General features: G+C 40.5%; 1 protein-coding gene across 11 annotated transcripts in view; it reads left to right on the top strand.

Moving 5' to 3' along the window:
- The window catches only part of ENOX1 (ecto-NOX disulfide-thiol exchanger 1), a 358,808-nt gene that overhangs the window by 195,950 nt on the left and 140,511 nt on the right, over nucleotides 1-22,347 (top strand). Inside the window, exon 4 of one of the 11 annotated variants that reach the window (XM_080592781.1) lies at nucleotides 3,099-3,221. The exons of 8 other annotated variants lie outside the window; for them this stretch is intronic. The gene's annotated coding sequence lies outside the window, so the exon portion shown is untranslated. Of the gene's footprint in view, nucleotides 1-3,098; nucleotides 3,222-9,828; nucleotides 10,306-22,347 lie in introns of those variants that run through there. 2 more of the 11 variants (XM_080592775.1, XM_080592779.1) reach the window with 2 other exon arrangements.

The following is a 22,347-nucleotide window of genomic DNA, read 5'->3' as shown; positions in this document are numbered from 1 at the left end:
TTGGACCAATTTTGGTTGGTGAAATAAACTTCAGAATTTCATATGGTGTAGGAGAAGAACTTTTTATCCAACATATAACATGTTTTATAGCATATTACAACAAAAAGTGGAATATGGAGTATGTACAAATGGATTATGAACACTGTGGTATTTATATGGACTGTAGTAGGTATGACCTGTAGTAAAAGTCTGGAAATAGGACATGCCTGACCAAGGAAAGGAAAGGAAAGCTGAAAGAAAGCCTATGTCTTTTCTAAGGCTACAGCCATCTGAATAAATGTTTGTGCCCTTCTCTGAAAAATAGAGTAGAAACTAGCACAGAAGAATAGTTTACCATGAATACTTCACATGGTTATTTCTGCTTGCTGCATCATCCTGCAATTACTACTGGGACATCTGTTTTTATAACTAGTAATTTTTTTATTTATTTATTTGGGACAGGTCTTGCACAGTTGCGCCTTCCTGGGGAGACAGAAAAAAAATAATCCTGTGAAAACTCGTGTTTCTTGCAAGACACATGCACAATAAAGGCCAAATGGGATTCATCAGTATTATTTACTTAGCCAGCAGAGCTGTTTATCAGAACCATATACAGATCATTCTGAGCTTATAAAGGACAATGAAATAATTGTGACCAGACTGGCTAAGTTTCACTATTACTTTCTTTCTGAGCATTGGCTTTCTTGGCTATGGAATAAAGCTTTTGAGGAATAAAGCTTTGGCTTAGCTAAACAAAATGTTTTGTGTAGCTTAACTGTAAGCAGCCAAGATTGTAATTTTTGAGACTGGAACAATTTGTCTTCTTCCATGAAGCATTTCTGAAGCATTTTCATGACAAAAGTGTTGATGTTTTACACACGCAGTTTACCAAGGACTACTTTAAATCATTTTTAATTTTCAGTAGCTTTTCATCTACCTGCTTGTTAAGCAAAAATTGGCAACTAATTATTTTGTTTAGAAATGTCCGTTGTATTTGGTACCTATATGCCTTAATGTCTCTGTAATCATTGCATAGAATTGCAATGTCCATAACAACCTGCAAGTTATGACTGATGAAGGTTGGTACTTATTCAGAATTATGACATGAGGAATTTGCAAAAGCAGTGGATTTAGGTCCCCTTTGAAAGTGTTTTGTCCCCAACACCCTCCCAACACCCCCATCTTACCTCCCCACATTATTGAATAGCAAACTTCAGATGAGATGCAGGCACACCTGCTTTTGTTTGCATATAAGCATATACAATGGCTGTTTAATAAACCATGTATGTATGTGTGCCTTCCTCAGAGGCTAGGATTATCCAAAAGTCCACAGGGAGAATCTTTACATGTGAAGAGCAGATACAAAACAATACTGAGAAAAAAGAAAAGGTCTAATTTGATGCACAGGACAGAGAGCATACAAGACGCTCCAGCAGCACTAGAAGTCTTGCTGTGCAGCAATGAAATTCCTGCTGCCCGGTGTGTCGAGTAAGCAGAGAACAACGTAGAGCTAAGCCTTATAGTCATGTAGAAAGATCACTAACACACAGAATCAAGGTAAAAATATCACTTCTATCCATGGCTTCCTTTCCAGGAAAGTCCCGCTTTCCCTTTTCTTCCCAACATTTTACTAGAAACGTCCTTTCCAGAGGTAGTGGGTTTTGTTTTTGTTGTTGGTGGTTTGTTTGTTTGGTTTGTTTTGTTTTTCCAGCTGTGGTGGGGGTGGTTTTTTCCCCCCTTTTTCTATTTGCTAGCCCCGTGGATCTGATAATCATCTGTGCACTGTCCAGTCATTGCTTTTCAATAGTTAAATCATTTCCACAGCTTGTTCACTACTACCACTAGTAGTTCCACTACTAGTCTTTAGTAATACCCTTCTGAGACTATATGTGTATCATATATTTGTATGTCTTCTCTTGCATGTCATGGAGTTCCTTCTGGGTTACAACACCATGGCTTTCAGGAGGTGGGTGGTTCATTCTTGGACCAGAGTTTCACCCTGCCAGCTCATCTCTGCAGGGTTGGTAACACTTCGTACAGCTTGGCTTGTTAGAGATGAATGCTTTATAAGAAGAAAATACGTTGCCAGAGAGCAAATTAGTGATTGATGTTAGATGGAGAGTTAGAGATTATAATTGTGCTAGCAAGATATGAGATGATACTTAAGTATAATTTAGCAGTATCTTATTAAGTGTAGCAGTAGATTAACCACCGCTACCTTAACTAAACACATGGAGAATTGTAAAATGTAAATGCTCATTATTTCTATGTTGCCTCTGCTGTCAGTGACTGACTTGAAGGTAGGGTGATTGACTTGGGGCTGATTTAAGCCTCTTTTATTCACGGACTGGGTTTTACACCTTCTCCAGTTGTTCTCCTTTAATGCAGGCAGGGGATGTCAACAAATCTGCTCAATGCTGCATGGTTCACCAGGAGAGGAGAAGGTGACATATTTTATCTGGTCACTGAGATATCACTGTGCCATTTCACTCTATGCATCACAATTAAAGCAAAGTGAATCATTTACTTGACAAATTCAGTCTCTTGTTCTTCCTATGGAAGTATTATCTCTAGTTTATTTTTTCTTTGAAGTGCCTGATGGCAGATTGCTCTCATCACCTCAGTTGCTGACAAACTGTAATTAGGTATCCGTGTGCATGGTGCTAGCTAAGGAAGGTGCAGAGAGCCAGTTCCTTCACCGGTTTGTTTAATTACCTTTGTGTGCTGGCTCCAAAGGATTTTGGGAGCCCAGCTTCCCTTGCTTTGTCAAGCTGTGTAAATCCCATATCAATTATACCTCCTATTCTGGAAGCAAATCGCAGAGTGTACAAGCTTCACATTTGCTTTGCATGACTATTTGTAGGAAGCAAACATAAAAGGAGCTTGTGTTCAGCCACAATAAATTCATTGTTAATATGAAGTGAATATTTATATCTTTCTTTTTGCTATTTGCCTGATGCTACTAGCAATTAATTTGGTATTCAACTAATTCTGCCCAGCCAATGCCAGATCAGAATTTTCTATCCCTGGGTTTCCAATACATTTCTTACACAGTATTTTGTCCTTAATGACTTTATGGCTTGTTTATTGAAAACAGGTTTTTAATTATTTTTCAGCAGTGTTGGAGACCTGATGAGCAATTGTTAGACATACTGGGGAGAGACATTCACCTGATTAATGTGAAAGTTAACTGAGCAACAAAATTGCCTTGTGAAGAAGCAGCTATGAACAGAGTTGAAGTGGTAAGAAAGTTTGAGGGAATCTGAAGAAAATATTTAAAGAAAGTTTGTTAAAAATGAGGTGCCCAGCAAGTTGAATGTTGAGTGTAAATATACAGTGCTTGCTGGCCAGTATGTTGATTGGCCTGTTTGTTATCTGCAAGAGCGGACACACACATGTGCTTATGAGGAGACAGTTTGTATAGTCTTGACTGAAAGCTACTGCATTGGAGTGACAGGATATTCAAGGACTGTTTTTAAATAATAAAGAGAGAGAGAGAGAGAGAGAGAGACTGATGGGTCCTTCAGGTGTGTGCCAAAGATGAAATTGTGCTGCAGCCAGCACTTTTAATTGCATGCAGTGTTGGCGTCCAGCTTCAGCGCTAATGTGTGCTTTTGGAAGCAGATCCGTCCTTTGGGAAACAGGTCTTTTCACAGAGAGAGGAAAGGAGGAGAGAAAAAGTTCGTCACTCTCTTGTTGGCAGAGCTCACACTGAGAATATTTCAAGTGTTACCGGCTCGCGCCTATCAGCAGCAATTAGGTTCTCAGTTTGCAGGCTTGTGGTCAGCTTAAAGGATCATAGCAGCATGATCCCCGCAGGGTTTTAGTACAAGATACTAAATGATACTCATTCATTTGGAGGTTGTTTCCCTCCTTGGTGTTTCAAAGAGAGATATCTCAGTGGGGCCCCAGCAGAAACTCATGCCTAGATCATCGAGTTTCTTTCCCGTGGAGGGTTGTAGCACCCATGGAGAGGAGAACCACAAGGAGATTTAGTGGAGACACGGCACACTGAGGCTGAAAAGTGACACAATTGGATATGCAACTAGAAGAGGAGAGTTGAGGCTTGAGTGCTAGAGGAACCACAACTCAGCTGGTATCCAGTAGTACAACTTCCAGCTTTGAGTAGATGACAGATGTCTCCTCACAAGACCAAAAAATGCAGAATGTTTCAGAGTTATGGCATGATGTAAACCATTCCACCTGCAAACTTACTGCAACTGTTACAGCCCAAGACAACCCCTCTGCCTTGAAAGGTGGCTTTGTGCTCCTGCTCACTCATGTACTAGTGAGGGAAGAAGCTTTTCTTTCCAAAAGGAAAGGCAGGCTGACTTTTTGTATACAAGGTTGCATTCTTGCTTGCCTGCTTTCAAGAGATGAGCACTGCTCAGATTACAAAGGATTTAGCTTGGGAAAACCAGATGGTTTTCTGTGCCATGCAATCACTTTAGGAGTAAAGGGTAGGGAGAAGACTTAAAAGTCTTAAAGGTCAAGAAAATTAAGTGAATCCAGGCTGGATACATTAATGGGGTTTTAAAAGATTTTGAAGAAAACAGAAAGAAATGAGAAGGAAATTAACTAACACCTATTTGGAAGAGGAAAATACTCCCGTGATTGACAAGCACCCTGCAGCACCTTTGCTGTTTCGTCTCACCTCCATTGTGATAAGTAACTTGGACAATTCTTTGCAAAATGTTTTAACTTCCTTTCCTGGATAACATGATGGACATATAAATTACTTTAATCTTGCTTTGTATGCTTATTTCTAAACCAGAAGGTCAGGTGGTTAGGGTTTCAGACTAGAATTCAGAGATCTGAATTTATTTCAAATTTCTGTCACAGCTTTGATTTAGCAGGTTTTCAGCAGGTAACTTCCTCTGTCTGTGCTTCATTTTATTGTCTGCAAAAAGGAAATAGTGATGCTTATGTTCCATCCAGGGTGTCCTGCCTTATCAGTTTAGCTGATAGGATTTTTGAAGCTGTGTGTGCCTGTGTCTTGGGTCAGCAGTGTTCCAGCCTTCCTGGGCCATACCAGCCCTGTCTGTTTCAAAGGCCTTTGTTTTGCCTGGCTTGGAGGGAAAGTTCCTAGTGATGTTTGGATGTGTCTCTAGTTGCCATTTGTTATCTTTCACAGAGCACCTTTTTTAGACCTCCCTTGTAGAGCAGCCAGGGCACTCGAGCCAGCTTGGTGGCTGTGCAGGACAGCTCTGTGACGATACAGAGCATTTTGGATTGCCTTGTGGGAGCCTAAGACAGGATCCAGCTCAACAGAGTGACCAGACACATGCTTAATCTCTGCCTATTCAACAAATGCTTTAAACGTAAACATGCTCCAAAGTGTTTTGCTGTACATCGGTGAGCTCCAAAATGTGCTGCTGTGCTTTGCTAGATAAGGATCGGTATTTCTCTCCGAAAGAACTCGTTATAGGACAGATATATTAGCACTGCCTGCGTTTCTAGGTGAGAAGCTTGACACTTTGCTGTCTACATGGCAGCTAAAGTAGACAAAAACAGAAAATATTTTTTTAAATTGCTTTCTGACATGTAAATAGAGATTATTCAGTGTGGTAATTTGCACATGTATTATAAATTAGTGCTATCAAGCTAAACTATGTGATAGCAACTGATGTGAATCTTGTGTTCTTTATTGTTCAAAAAGAACAAAATTAATTTGCTTTAAATGTGCTTTTTGTTCTTTGAAGTACCTGCTGCTTAATGCAAGCTGCTTTCATGAAGGATATGCTGAATTGTTGAGTCCAAGCTTTTATTTTCCTATGTACAATTTTAAAAGCACATAAAGATGAAAGAGTTGAAATAGTATAGGTTATGTGTTCGAATGCCAAGAGTTCTCCTGTTTTTATCAAGATTTTAAAAATTGCTGAGTGTGATCACAAATAATGTGTTAGAGTATCACCTTTGAAAACTTTGGGAGCTTAACATAATTTAAGAGCCAGCCTTTCTGATGGGATTGCAACTTGCTGTAAAGCTAACGCTGTGCAGCTGATAAACAGTGACAGAAGAAGTAGGCGATCCAAAGCACATCCAAAACACCCAGGCCTGCGTGCATCGACTTCTGTTTAAATCGTATATGGAAAACTATCAAGCCTGGGTGTTTAAAATGCCTGAGACTGAATAGTGTGTGAAGTATAAGCAGCAGCCAAAGTTTGTAAAAGCAACTCATGTCTAATACACATATATGTATGCATGTGTGTATATACATAGATACATATATACATTCATACAGTGTATGATATGCGTTCAGACCTGATACAGAAGTGTGAGTGGCAAAAGCACTTGTACATTTCTCTTCTGGAAATTTGTCCCCAGACTTACCAGTCCTGTTCGCAAAGCTTGGCCCTTCGCTGTCATTGTGCTGGCTGGAAAACCTAACATCATTTCCTTCTTTGTAACTGGGGCCCTTCCCTAATTTGCTTGACATAGATACAGTCCCCAGTGGTCCCTGAAAGGGATCATAATCCATCCTTACCATCTTCATCCCTTGCATTTTTTCCAGGTGGACACTCCACAACTCTCCCAACAAAGTGGATATTTTTTCTTTCCAGAACCCAAGTCTGACTATTTCTGGTAGGAGGCACGTAACAGAAACACATTTGCCAAGTGCTGCTGCCTCTTTCCTTGGATATGGGAAAGCATTTTGTTGAAATGGGAAAACCAAATGAATAGATCCCGCCAGCCCCGCACGCCTCCCGTCTGCGAGCATCCCCACCCCGGGGACGTGGGCTGTACTACAGACTCAGGGGGCTGGGTTTAGAGGAGCCCTTTGTTGAAATATTGGCAGCACATCACTGGACTTGTCGTCGTTACAGATGGAGCGCTTTGCCGAACAGATGGATTCTCAGCTTTCGGAAAGAAAGGGAAGGTACTTGATGTACCATGGTGGGAAAGGAGGGGGGGGGTCTTCCAGGCATATGGGAAGGCAGGGAAGAAGGCACGTTCTGCACTTTTTGGTGCACTTGGAGCCTAGCAACCTCTTTCTGGCAAACTTGCTGGGAATGTGTGAGCACAGAGCTCTGCAAGAGGGTGAAGTTACTGTAACAGACGTGGAGGAAGTAATTTGCGCAGAAGCAATGGAAATGAAGGCAAAATCTAGAAAAGCCTGATCTCCTGAGTGCACAGCTAAGTATGACAGCGAGGGATCGGGCAGTGCTGCTGCCCGGGAGCAGAGGCACACTCTGTTGAGGCACAGGACTAGCACCAGAGCAGCACAGGACCAATTAATATTTTAAAATCTGTTGTGCTGAGAACAGAGGTCAGGGATAGATGTTACCTGCCACTGTGAAGGCAGGCATCCCCGTTTTCCAGCAGTACTTGCATCAGTTTCTATCTGTGATGGGGCAGTTGGCACAATGGCATTGTTCGGGGACCATGTTGCCTTTTCTTGTCTTTATCCTCCCCTCCCCACCTCCCCATCTCATTTATACTTCACCTCCATCTTAACTGTGAGTGCAGGATCAATTCCATGCAGCACCCAGGAGCCTGCAACCCTGACTGGAAGTGATGCTATCTGCTCCAATATTTACTGCTAAAATCTTTGTGAAATTGCCAAGTGGAGTGTGATAAGGAAGCCGCATGAACTGAAAAGAGCTATCATATTTTGGTGTTGTGTGCTAACTCTCTACAACTTTTCAGTCACTTTACCCATGCACACACACATATAGAGTTAGCACAAATATTGTACTTTATTGTGGTACAGTTTAGGAGATGATGACCTTGGACTTCAATCTTCATTTTTTCCTCTTAGCTTAATTAGACAATTTCAACACCTCTTGAATGCAGGCATAAAAGCTATCTAGCCATTGTAAGGATGCCAAAGTCCTAGGAAATCCAGGTTTTCTGAGGAAAAAGAAAAGGAATGTAATAAAGGGCAAAAATGTCAAGGTTCTTGTAAAAGTGTGATTCTCTGCTGAAAGCAGCTATGCAAAAACATCGCTTTCTTAAATGATGGTTCTGGCTTTTGTTCATAGTCAGGGTTGTGTCTGTAGCAACTGAAATGTCAAAAGTCTTTTTTTTTCCCTGAAAAATAAAGTAAACTGGATTACATGCCCACTTGTGCATCAACTGTGCCCCGTTTCGTAGGACTGAATTCTCAGGGAGGCTCTGAGATAAAATAAACCAGGAAACCCATCATTGAATTTTAGTATGAACATTTTTCAGATTGTTGTGTCTGGATCTCTGCCAAGTTTCAGCCCTATAATAAATTAATTCCAACCCACACAAAAGAGAAGAGGAAAAAAAAGACTGCTGCAACACAAAAACATTGGGCAATTTTTATGAGGAAACAAGTGGCCAAGAATAATTAATTGGAAAAGTAATTATCCAAAGAGAGAGTGAGCTCTCTTCTCTAATTGGAAGCTATAACAGTTTGCAGACTTACTAAACGCAGTATAGGAGCATCAGCATTTTACTTCACAAACCCGATTGAATTGAATATCAAGTTAAGATGTTACTTCCTCTTGTTTTATTTCTCCTTACACTCAGAACTGTGATTGAGGCCACTTCCTTCTCTCTGTGGCCAAATCTAATCTGGCTGCCGCAGGACTGGTGAAATTCATGGAGGTGATGAGCCAGGGTCTGCTTTCTGCATTGTACGTCTGGCTTTATTGAATCTCTAGTCACCCTTGGATAATAAATATTTCATATGTTGGACAGGTGAAAGGTTTCATTCAGCTGCAGATCTGCTTCCAAGGCAACCAATTCCTGTCATCTGAACAGTTTAAACATGTTGAAAACAAAGCTTTCTTTCTGGTTTTCTCCTCTACGATTTTATGTGTAAAGCATTATCCGTCTCCCTCCAGTCCTTCCTACAAGCAGATACAGAAAAGCCAATAGCATTAACAAGTAATTTTAAACAATTTATAACCCAAATGTATTCTCTCTTCCAGTCAAGATGGGATGAAAAATGCCATTTTATTTTGCAAGCATAGAATAAATATCTACAGGTATAGAATTGCCTGGGTTAGCATCTATAAATACCCTGCACGCAAATGTATGCAACTTCAACACAATGTTATGCTTTACATTATGATTCCCCATTATGATGGGCGTTTCCCTGGTACTGTTCTCCAGTAATTCTGTTACATGGTTGAGTTTTTGGGGGGGCAGTTCCCCAGTTCTTTCTATGAGAAAACTTACTGAGAAGATTGCTAGCAAAATGTCTCCAACCACATCTGATTTCTGCCGGTGTCAGAACTTATGAGACATTTTCTTCTGGAAAATGTCTGCTGCCTCCTTTTACATCTTGCAGCTGAACAAGCTCTTCTAAAGAATAACTTTTCTCCTTCTTCCTCTGCACATCTCCAGACATTATGGTAAGCTACTCTCCCTCCTCCTCTCAAGCTCTACCCACATGTGGACTCGGTGGCTTGTGCTCTTCTCCATGTCCCCTCTGCTCCACCTGCTACTGCTGGCTAAAAGCAGCATTCTCTTCCTGCGTGTCGTGGCAACTGTGAAGAAAGGGGAAATTTTGGTAGGCAGACCATTGGTAAAGGAATTTTTCTACCATCTTTCTACCATCTACCATCAGGCTTAGCCTGAGATGTTTTTACTGGAGTCTACCTGACCTTCTGCATTGATGTTCTCTTAATGTAATTATGACAGAGCAGTGGTATTTCTCCAGGAGACTCAGGAAATCATTTGGAAAATGCAGCATCTTGGGGTGAGATTGAGGGGTTTTAGCTATCCTGGTAGAGAATCATGCATAGGGGGTTTATTTTATCTCTCTTCCCTCTCCTGCTTACTGTATAGGTTCTGGTGCTGTATTCTGTGTGTAGGAGGATGTTCTAGATCAGTTCAGAAAGGCTGTCACAAAAAATGCACAACTGCTGGTTTGGGTTTAGGGGAGAGATGCGAAGTGGCTACAGGCTGTGATAGCCATCTTTGTGCCTGGTAGATCCATGGCTGATCCCCGCATTAGAAACAATTAAACTACACCTGACCTTGCAGCCCTCCTCCTCCTGCTTCCAGGCATATAGATTTTAGCCAGCAGGTCTCTGGTTAACCCCTCCTCACTGTTGTTTATTTCCTGCCACTCCGCAGACACACCACTGAGCGTTAAGTATGTGCACTCAAAGACGCTCCCTCTCTACTGTACAGACTTAATAGCAAACAGTCACGAGCTGACTTTCTCCAGGCAGAATTATTTCTACCTAAGAAATATAGGCTTCGGGAGTATGCCCTCTCTCTCACCCTTTCCGTATTGCATTAAAAGCATCCACTTTGGGAAACTACAACTGTGTTTATTCGAGTGTTGAATTTGGAAATAGTACCGGGATCCCTGCCACTGCACGCTTGAACCATGAAGCCCAGGTCAGTTCCATTTTTTGGTTTTCATGTACTGGCACAGCGCTGCAGCATTTTGAGCTTCCAGGTCTCCGTGGGAGCAATTCTCATTTTAACATGCAGAAAACATCATGTTTGATTTTATAACCTTACTTTTTGCTTTTTGTTTTTTTGTTTTTGGTTGGTTGGTTGGGGTTTTTTTGTACTACTAAACCAAAATGTCAGGGTGGCATGTCAGTAAACACAATGCGTTCAAAAGGGATCATGCTGACAGGCTCGAAAACTAAACACTCTGTTTTCAACAGGCAGGAGCAGCTCCGATTTTCCTTACTGCCAACCAGGCTATCCCTGGACCTTAGGGGACAGCTGTGCTTAATCTGCCTTTTGCTCCGTTGCTGTGACTGCCAGCTATTGCACTAAATAATGCGGTCTCAGGCTGTGGGAGGATAACAAGTTTCAATCACTGTTCACTGAGGTTGGCTTCGTGACTTGAAGCTGCTGACTCAGTACCCCCTTAGTTTTGTCAGTGAATCAAAGCATTTCCTATCTTCCAGCCTTCTGCAACATTAGGAACATTGTGGTTTTGTTATACTGCTAGACAGAAAGGCACTGGCGCAGTTCTTATTGCACTGTCTGCAACTGATGGGTGTTACTCCTCTTTCATGGGGTACTTTCTAAGGAGGCTGGTTTTGGTAGTAAGTCTACACTACACCTCAGAGTCCAAGTTTCACCCAAACTGAGTTTTCATTTCTGAAATTTCATGTGTGTAGTCTCTCACTGTAAGATGGATTTGCACAGGGATGATCAGGGATGGCAAGATTTGGTACCCTCATTGTTTGTTCCCCCAAATGTATGTTGGATGTCTCTATCTGAAGGCATAGGACCGATAGTTCGTTTATAGGGAAGACATTGTGAGTCTTCCCAAGAAAATAACTGCTTTTTGCAGTGCAATATGTTGGTGTTTTACTGTGTTGCATCTGGGGATCTTGCTTGCCTTTAATTTCTTTAATGTTTTGATATTGCTAGGAATGCTCTTGCAGTAGAGTTCCTCTTGATGGAAGTTATGCCACTGTCATTTTTTTCATGTTTCATCCCATTGATGAAGGATAATCTGGAGCATATCCAAACACAGTCTTTTCATGACCAAGAAAGTAGCGGCCGTTGTCCCCTTCAGTCACTAAAGAGCAGTCTGGAGAGCAAAATGCAGTGTCCAGCCCCAAGTCTTCTCTGACTTTTCTCTGGTGCATTGAGTTACACTGCTTACAGGTTTTCCTTCTTTTAAACTCTTCTTTCTTTGTGTATTTGTTCCTTGTCTAATTATTTTAGGTCAAGCCTACAACAGCTGCGTAGATTACTGCAAAGGTAACGCTCTGTGATCTTCCTGCAGCAGGAAAATTTGCATGGAAAGATAAATATCTTTTTTAGGTATTATATTTATGGAAGACAATGGAGGGGAGAAGTTTTGAGTGACTGAAAATTTTGTAACTGCACCATTAATGTTTAATTACTATTGGCAGCCAAGAAATGCCTTTCTGGATTAACCAGACACTCTGCTTCAGGGATATGCATAGGTGGCAGAAAGTGATAAAGCTGGTGAAACCGCACCTCTGGGAACATGTAATGGGATCTTTCCTGTGATATGCAAATTATGCTGCCAAGTTGCTGTATAAACAATTCATGGGAGAAGTGGTGAGAGGTAGTTAAATAGCTGGATTGCGTATCAAAGATAAAATCCATCACTGGGAATGGAAAAATGCATTAAAAGAGTGGGTTTGCTTTTTTTTTTATATATATATATATATATATAAAATATTCTTTGCCCAAAGCATTTAATTGCACTAAAGAGTAAATAGCAAATGATTTATCAAATTGTTGCAGTTCAGAGTAAAGGAGTGTTTAGGAATGCAGCATGCATGTAGTTTATGGCAGAGAAGTCTTTTTCTTCTAAATGTAATCTAGCCAATAATGTTACTCTTTTTTTCTTTTTCTTTTTCTTTTTTTTTTTTGACAAAAAAAAAAGATTACTTCATAAATGTTAATTTGGATACTTTTCAGGCAGAAGATATGCACTGCTTACTTTTCAGTTATAAATCCAATCCTGACAGTTCCAAGCATGAGCAATGATCACAGACAGCCCAGCAAAACATATTTCAGGGTCATATGCAGTCATAGATCGATGAGTGTGCATAAACCTTATTGACAATAGCAGAAGTTGAACTTGTGGCTTCAGAGTGGATTTCTACCTTTTGTGTTTTATACAAGGAGAGGATTCTGGCTAATCACATTCCTCCAACAAATCAAAGATTGCTCTTTCACAAATGGCATCAAAACCCTCATTAACATTGCGTCCAACCACATTGTTTTTCCTCAGAGGTCCATTCCTATAGCAATTTTCCCACAGCCCTCTCCTCTACCTGCTGTTCATTTAGGTTCCTATGTGGCTCAGCTGAAGGCAACTGAGAAGTCTCTGATTAACTTCAGTGGGAGTTGGATCATGCACTAGAGTCCTAAGAGGCCAGCAACAAAAAATTTAAGAAGCCAGTGGGGAATTTTAAAGCATCATGAGGCAAGGGAAATATTTTTGGCCTGTGACTTTCTTTTGTTTTGCTATGCAACAGGAATGATACTCTAGATAGAGTTGTACAGTCATAATAAACAGATCCTGCATTCAACAAATGTATCCGATTCTGTTCAGTGTTTAATCACCCACAAAAGCTGCCTCAGATGCTCTTCCACCAGGAACAATATCTCCTAATTAACTGTAATTAAGGTATATTATAACAACAGGATGTGAAACTAGATGGATCTGTCTCTTGACATTTCAAATTTGGATAATTTTTTTTTCTGCCAAGTCTCTTAATATGCTTCAATTAATGATAGCAGAGGCCAGGCCATTCTCAGTGATGGATCTGCATACTTGATTCTTAGTATAACTGAGATGAGATGGAGCATGAATCTTTTCACCATTAAAGCCCCCTTAGAAACATACATGGTCCCCAATTAAGCCTAATTTACTGGCCCAGATGTTGATTACTAGGAAGGCAAGGGTAAAAGCTTCATCACCTTATCCTGGAAAGTGTAAGGTGAGAGCCCAAGATGAGAGAAAAATCTGGCACCTTGTCTGCAGGCTCTTCAGAGAATCCATAGCCACTTGAAGCAGATATGGCATCTGTTCACTCACTGAGAAGCCATGTGAATCTGTTTTATTCATGCACTTATCAAGTAAATTTTTAATTTGAGTGGCCCAAGGAAGTGCTTCAATAAACATCTAGAAAATTATTGCTTCTCCTCTGAGCTGTAGTCTTAACAAACTAGTAAGTATTTGGAGGACTAATCAGAAGTAAAGCTGATACATATAGTATGGATCTAGACAGATTAACAATGAAGACTTCTTAAAGTATTCCTGAAAAAAGGGAAATTTCCAACCTAAAGAGGATTTCCTAGCTCAGGTGTTCCTGGGTGCATAATTAAACTGAATTTGCTTGTCCCTTGCCACTAGCCACAGCTGTCCTAAAGAAGAGTAACAATATTGCATTTCTACTAGTTAACAGCTTTGCATTTCTACCAAGACTGAAATCTTGCTTGTACCCTGAAATATGCATCAACACATCAATGTGCTACAGCTCCATCTGGTGACTCTTCGCAAACCTGGTGATGATGCTTCACTGTGTGTCATTGATGCACTTCACAATGTCGTTAGCTTATGGGACCTGGGGAGGAAATCACCATTTCAAAGAGGAGCACAGATGAAGCTGGGTTTTTGCAGAGTTTAGTATGGTGTATAGGTATTTGCCTGCAATTATCTATTAGGTGTCATCAAGTGTATGCAATCAGAAGGTTTCGTGTGAAAACAGTGGGGAAAAAATATGAAAAGCATATCTCTCATGCTACTCCACTGAGCAGCTCTATTATGATAAGGGCTTAATTTAAATGATCTACTATATCTATGATTACAGAATATAATCATGTTCCTAGGATATATATTTTTTCTTCATCTCTTTTTAGCTACCTCTGTTCCCTGTAACTTCATAAAGAAAATATTTGTATAGATTTATTTGAATTGTGTTCCCAAGCATCTTTACTGTAAATCAGTTCCCTGATTGAGAAATGACATGATTACAAACTTTCAGTTTTCTTTTAAGATACCGGTAAACAATTTTTTTAAAGTCTCATATTTTGTTTGCATCTTATGTGCCCATACTCGCTTGATCACACTCAGGAAATATTTTTGTACACTGCCGCTATGCATGACTAAGAAAGGAGCTGTAGATAGAACAAGATGAGATACAGGCTGTAATTTACACCTGACAGAGTGTGAATTTCATTGCAAGTCCTTTTAAAGGAAACTTGCCATTTTCTCCACATTCAGATAGACAGTGATTCCATTAAAAAAAAAAAAAAAAAGGTCGTTGTCTCTTTGTGTGTTTGTTTGGTTTGTCTGTTTTGGTTTTCATTTTTCCTAGAAAAAAAAATAAAAAATAATTTTATATATATATATATATATATTCCTTGACCTAATGCAATCTTGTTTTATCTTCAGGCACAGGTCATGGTCCTGTCATGCTGAACATACCCTATAAGCAGAGAACAGCCTGACTATGCAAGATTAATGAAGTGGAGGATAAAAAAAATATCACCCCATTTCATGGGTGGGGATCAAGGCACAGACAGTTTAAATGACTTGCCCAAGGTCTATTGCAGAGCTATTTGAGGAACAGGAATCTCCTGGATCCCCATCCAGTTGCTTTTCTATTTCTAATGGACAGAAGACCCCTTATTTGTTTTGGTTGAACTGCAATTTCAGGTAGTTTAGAAGACATTTAGAGATAGAAGGGGTCTATTAGTCTTTCCCACTGAAAGAAATATTAGCAGGCAATTAAAAGAATAATAAATGGGACCCGTTCAAACTGCTCTGCTTGCTGTTGCTCTGAGCTTCAAGCAAGAAGGTACACAGAGGTCATTTCACCTGACTGCTTATATATCAGAGGCCACTGGTGTCACCCAGGCACTACTAAATTAAACCATATATTTCAGACAGAAATTCACTGGTCTCACAAAACATTGTCTATCAAGACTGTAAATTCAAAGGACTGGGTTTTGTCTCTGCATGCTTCTGTTTTGCACTCCTGCAGTGCCACCTGGACAAACAAGGACCGTTCATACTTCTATTGTCTTAATCCCCTGCATCATCACAATTATTTTGAATAATTTGATGCCTTCTAGCTTAAACTAAACCAAATAAAACCAAATGAGCAGAGATGGTGTCAAAAAGGTGTGGGCAGTGACCCTGGTACCTCCTGAGCGCCAGAAAAGCTCATTTCCCAAGCAACAAGTGATAGAACAAGAAGAAATGGCCTCAAGTTGCAGCAGGGGAGATTTAGATTGGATATTAGGAAAAATTTCTTTACTGAAAGGGTTGTTAGGCATTGGAACAGGCTGCCCAGGGAAGCGGTTGAGTCACCATCCCTGGAGGTATTCAGAAGACATGTAGATGTGATGCTTAGGGACATGGTTTAGTGGTAGACGGTTGTGTGTGATGATTTTAGAGGTCTTTTCCAAAGTAAATGATTCTGTGATTCTATAATTGCTGCTGTAGGGACGATATCAAGTGGTGGGTATCCAGCTGTGCTGGGGGAGCTGGGGGGAACTGCTGCACCCCTGGGTCTTCTGGGCTAGTACCTCTGTCCTCTGAAAGTTCAAGGGGTGAAGACTTGGTCCCGGGAGAGCACGGTACAGAAGTTTGCTGGATGACAATGTAAGAAAACAAGTCTAAAGCCATCAGTAACCATATTCATAGCTACAGGCCAAATGCTTTATTCATAATGTTGCAGTGAAAGTATTAACATTACATTTGTTTAAAAAGTAACTAGTAGGCCATTTGTGACCCTCATAATACATGTTAAGCAGTATTCTACTGGTTTACACTGGTTGCATTCTGCTTTATGTATTCCAGAGGGTCAGTGTGCAATGATTTTTACAGCAGTAACAAATGCTATTTATGAATATAAGTAACTAATTTACCAAAGTTTCACATAGTGACTTCACGGCTTCTGCTTCACAGTTAAAGGTTCTGGAAACCTTTTGGTCCTGCTGTTGACTTTGGGTTGTTCCTGTTTGTATCTTGAAGCCTGAAAATACTTTATTACAGTAAAGTAAATACATTATTCTTGTTATTGCCCCTGTTATTAGAAAATATTTACATAGTGTAGTAAATTTACATTGTACTTTGCCAATGTAGATAAAGGCAAATTCTCTGCCCTGAAGAGCTCATAATTCAAATAAGGCAAGACAAACAAATGCACAATACTCCAGGAAAGGGTGGTTGAAAGCATTGTTAGCTACGTGAAAAGGGTGAAGGGCCTGCATGAGGAGAGAGGGGGATGCTATTGTTATCAGTGTTCCTAATATTATGTCACAGTAGCATCTTAAAAGTCTCAAAGGGCTGAAGATCCAGCTGTATGAGGTGCAAAAGCCTGGCAGGAGGGCAGCCCTGCCCATGATTCTTGGAACATCATTGACTCGCTGACATCCAGTCCCAGGGGGCTCCTGGATGAAGCCAGAACCAGCCCAATTACAGCACAAGGAGCACTGGGTCTCCAGTTGGTTTTAGGCCTCTTGGGGTGGAGAGGGTGTTAGCCAGTAAAGGTACAGCAGGATGAAATGGAGGGAGGGAAGGCTTTTAACACCATCATAACCACCATGATCTGCAGCTGGAACCCCATCTGCCCCAACCCCGGGGCAGCCAGTTACAAGGGAGAAGCCCCAAAGCATTTTTTGTTGCCTGATCATAGCTGATGCACAGTCTCTGATGGTCTCCTGATAACGCCTCGTATTAAATATGGGATTGCCTCTCCCTCTGTGGGAGTGAATCATAGAATCATAGACTATCCTGAGTTTGAAGGACACACCAGGATCATTGAGTCCAACTCCAGCGAAAGAGAAGGAAGGTGTACAAGTGTCCTCTGAAGAAGAGCACACATGCAGAGTATGTGATATTCCTGTTTGCAGTCCTACAGTAATTGCTTCATGATCCCATATGCAACTATTTAGAAAACAGGTAGAAAATTCTTGGCTCCACAATGTAATTCAGCCTTTGCTGAAAGCCATTGGGTATGAGGGAGAAAAAAGAGCCTGGAAGCTCGGCTCCATCTTCTAGAAAATGGAAAACCTTCTCAGTTCCCCCCATTTACCCACAACAACCAGACTGGGAGAAGCAAAAGGACAGAGGGAAACTCCATGTAGCTCTCCTCACCTTCTAATCAAAGGGGGGTACTGTCCCCAAGCATGGCACAAAGGATAAAGAGAGCCATTTACTACCTGGTCAAGGCTGATGGGAAGAAATAGGGAAACCATGGTAGCTGAGTGGGGTTTGTAGCTGAGTGGTTCACTGATCTTTAAGAAGCGAGCTGCAAGGAGCAAAGGAGTTAAGCATCTGGGAAAGAAACAGGGCTGAGGAGAAACGATTCATTTGGAAGTGGGAAGTGGGAAGAAAAGGGCCAGAATGAGTTTTCTCTCCAAAGAACAGATAGATGTAGGGCAATACAGTTGTAGGAAATGTGTGTGAGTGGGCAGCTCCCGTTGTCAACTACTAATAGTCATATGTTGGCATATTCACTGGGGATGGGCAGGAAAAAAATCAGAAAGCAAGCCATCTCTCTAAATACACATTTGTGTCTATATCTGGGGACATTATCTTGAGTTACAGCAAGCTGTAGTCATTTCTGTTCTCCTGAGCTTTGCTGTGCTGGAGTTTCCAGCCAGGCAAAGGACAGGACTGGGAGCTGAGTCCCTTGGGATTGAGAGGTGTACTGGGATTCATACGGCAGGTTGCTGAGTGGTGGCTGGGCTCATGAGGCACAATTTGATTAACCCAGATCATCTCTGAGGCTTGTTTCATTGCCTTATCAGGTAGGAGTCTGAAACAGGCCATCTGAAGTATCTCATTCTCCCCATTGGCAATTTTGGTAGTGGGAAAGCTCAGGCTTAGGCCCGAGGCATAGGCCTCACACATGATGAGATGAATCCCTTCTTCTCTTAATGAAACAGCACAGTGTAACAGACAATACTGATTCTTGGTAGTGAAGAGATATTTGGATGAGGGAATGGCCCATGGCAGAGTCAGGCAAGAGATGTGCCTTTGTTGTAAGGGGAAACATGGAGTCAATGGATGGAAAAACAAACAAACAAACAAACAAAAAAGTCAAAAAAAAGCAAAGAGGAAAATTGTGAGGTAAATGGAGAAGAACAGGCAATACACTAAGAGGAATGGAAGGAATACAAGATAAATGAGACCAGAGAGCACACTACCAATTCAGAGCTTATAGTTGCAAAAAAAGATCCTAAGTGTGACAAGCTAAGAGGCGATGGCAGCTTTTGGAGAGAGGAGAGATGCAGGTTGATAGAAGAGATATTAAGTTTTTCTCATAAGCAGAATTTTTCATCAGAAACCTTGAATTAAAACAAAACAAATCTAAACCTCTCTTCAGGTGTTTCACCTGAACCCTCACTGAGAAAATACATGGTGGTCTTGCATAAAATTTTGTTCTATATGATTTTAGATTGCTTCCTTACCCCACGAAATAGTGTTCTGCAGGTCACCTGGGAACTTCAGCAAGGTCACTTAGATGTCACCTCTTGTCACAATTTTGTCCAATGATAAAAGTGTATTTTAAAAATATGAAAATAGTTTGATTGACAAGTGTTTTTTTTTTCTTTTTTTTTCTTTTTCCCCATGAAACTGCCTGAAAAGACAGGCTGCTTTAACTCCAGGAGTTCAATTATACAGGCTGTGAAGGAAAAGAAAAATGATAATGAATGCATTTTAGAAACTTCTAAAAAGTTACTTAAAATAGATTTTCCATACATAATGTTGCCATGTGAAACTCAACTGTCTCCTGGTCTTCTGGGCCTTGAAGAATGCAGTGTGTGTTCGTTTGGATATTCATTAATGAGGCTCCCCCCCTCTCATTCTGATGGACTGCATGATACTGTCCCTAGGAGTCTGCCACAGGCAGGGCTTACCCATCAAACTGCATTTTTTCAAGGGGTGGCATGGAAGTGATTTTGCTTCAGGTTAGCCAGGAAGCTAAAATGCTCTGTCTGGGAGTGTGTCCCAGCTTGCTTTGGTCTTTTTTTTTTTTTTTTTTTTCTCTTTTGTCCTTATTTCTTTTTTTTAGAAAAACAACCCCCATTGTATTGCAGTTGCCTGAAGTAGCTCTAGTAAACACAAGGTAAGGGGTGTTGCGCAGCAGAGTGGGAGAGGGTGTGATGTGTGCTGCATTTATGTAGGTGTTCCCTCAAGCCAACAGAGATAAGAAATAGCATGTATAGCTCGCATATAATGACTGCCCCAGGTGCTGTATGGCATCAAGGAGGCATTCCAGCACCTCTCGTGGGAGCATTTCAGTATTCAGCCTTCCAGTGAAGTTGCTGAAGTCTGTTTGCTCAAGACGTGCTTTGGGTGCCTTCTCTTCTGTCTGAAATGCAGTGATGTGGGAATGTCACGTTTCTAAAGCAGTCAGTGGCTTTCAGTAGAAAAGAGCATGACACAAGGACTAGTCTTAAAATACTGCTGTTAGTAATTAAAAGGTTTTAGAATCATTCTTTATTTGCACCATATAAATTCTTAATATGCAGAAATTTACAGGAAGAGTTGGTTTAAGAGGCTACTGGCCTCTTAAATGGGAAGCAAGTGATTCAAAATTTCAAGTCATCTTGAAAGAGGGAGAAATGGAGACGCAATCACCATTCACAATGGCGTTTTGTGTTCAAGTAATAATCAGGCTTATTTTTATCATGACTACACTGCATCACAAGCTGGCAAAGTTGCTTTTTTTTCTTTCTTTCTTTTTTTGTTTTTTCCTTCCAGATGATTTTGGTACTGCATATGCTTTTTTTATCACTAAGCTGGACTTCTGTAATGCTTTGCTTAATGTGCCTCCAGATTCTGTTATTTATAGACTTCAGCATATTCAGATTGCAGCTGCTAAAATACACACAAAAGAAAAAGCACATTTGTAACCTGTTAAGTCTTTGCTCTTTGATGCCAGAGAAGATCAGGATTTAGCATGAAATATTATGGGGTGACCTTACAAAGAGCATGGCAAGCACACCTGTTTATCTTGAAGATTTTTGTTTTATTATTATTTTTTTTTTCACACTGAAATCTTCCAGTGTTCTGCTTTTGGAGGGAAATCCGGTCTTTGTGTGTTCTACGTATTATCTTCAAAAAGTGCTAGGGCAGAGGATTTTAGTAATGCAGCATCTCAAATGAGCTGTTCTTCCAGAAAATGTGTTTTGTGCAAATTGGCTTTGTTAAATTTAAAAGGAAACTGTAAATATATTGTGGTTTTCTCTAAGTTGTCTTAGTCCTATCAGTACGGCCGTGATTTACTCGTTAACTGTTTTTCAGCAAAAATTGGTGGAGAGTATCCTTTGTAAATATGTAGAAACATACTTAGTGTACATAGCGAAAAATGAAATCTCTTAATGCTACAGCCTATGTTTTATGAGTTTATAAGATGAAAATGTAGTTTTTCCACACACATTCTAGGCATAGTCTAGAATGAACATAGGTGTTATAATTAATTCAAAATACAAAAAATCAGAAGAATTATGTAAGTGAACATGTAACCAGAGCTCCTATTTAGGCACTAAGGGTAGGACCCTTCTTATCTTCACTGGCTTTTGCCTAATAAAGCTGTTTTGTTAAGGAAAGTGCCAATTCCTTCAAAATCAATCTTTTCTTTCAAAGGCATCCAGTAAGCGGGAGTCTGACAGACAGAGCCAGATAAATAGGGTAACTCTCTGGAGACCCTGGAAAGCATCTAGCCTCTCTCCAGTAGAGCTGCAAAAGACTGAAGCATATGATAGATACTTAACTTAGGGTCCTATCCCAGAAAATAAGATGTTTTCTAAAATGCTCTGGTACCTCATGTATTTTATTTATTGAATTTGTAAACATTTTTTACAAATTGTTGTTGGAAAAGTTCAATTTCTTCAATTTCTTTTGAAGTTCATAATTTAGGTGAGTTTTTTTTAGCTGTTAACATGTCATTAACCATGCAAAAATATAAGACAATGCCTCTTTTTCATACGCTGCATATGCAACATTAGTGGGTAAAAGCCATCTTCAGTGTCACATTAGAGGTGTTCTTTCATTTTACATGCTCCAGGCAGGATGGCCATAGTAAAAACACATCATGTTCATTGTTAGTACCCACAGCTTTCTTCTTCATCCAGAAATAGTCAGGAAGACATGGGTAGTGATTCTCATAAAATCTTTGCTTCTCTCTCTCGTTTCTTTTTCTTCTTTCTTTATTGGGAGTCCTGTCAACATCTCTAAAAACAGAAACACTGGGAAGACCCAGTACAAAACACTTGATGCATTTTAGAAGACAGCAGGAGGTAGCCTGGAAAATGACCTGTGCTTTGGCAGGTCAGGTGGAATGTGACCAACCTAATGACCGTCATCCTATGAATCACAGTAAGCAATAACAAATGCTTCACACATGCTGTTCGTGTAAGAACTGAAAAACTTTCCTACGTGTAACTTTCATAGGATGCCACATCGCTCCAGCCACCTGCATTGTCATGAGAATTGTCACCAGTACTTTCTAATGGCTTTGCAACTTTTAGTCCCAGGTTTCAAAAGATTGATGGCATCAGTCTTTTCCTTTAAGGATTTAGTGGTCACTAAAATGAGACAGAGCAGCAAAATGACTTGAGGTCACAGAGCAGATCAGTGTCAGAGCCAGGCAAAGAACCTCCTCCATGCATCCTGGGGCTGGCCGCTGACCCAGCACTCCACAGAGCCTCATTACTGTGGTGCATTTAATCAGCTTCACTCCGTGTCATAATTCACTGTCTGTGGTGTTATAGATATCTAAAGGGTAGGATTTTAACTTAGCAATCTGCTGTGTTATTGAATTAGTTTTATGTTGTGTTAATTTCTTTGTCTCACAGCATTCATTGCCTGTGATAATTGATGCACAATATATAACCAACTTCTGTATTCATTTGGGTAACTGCATTTAATTGCCTGGTATAAAATATGCGTGCTAAGTGCAG

The sequence above is a fragment of the Anser brachyrhynchus genome, assembly GCF_964034855.1.
Source record: "Anser brachyrhynchus genome assembly, chromosome: 1".
NCBI classification, from domain to species: Eukaryota; Metazoa; Chordata; class Aves; order Anseriformes; family Anatidae; genus Anser; species Anser brachyrhynchus.
Note: the sequence above shows the minus strand (reverse complement) of the source record. Positions and strands in the feature narration are given on the sequence as shown.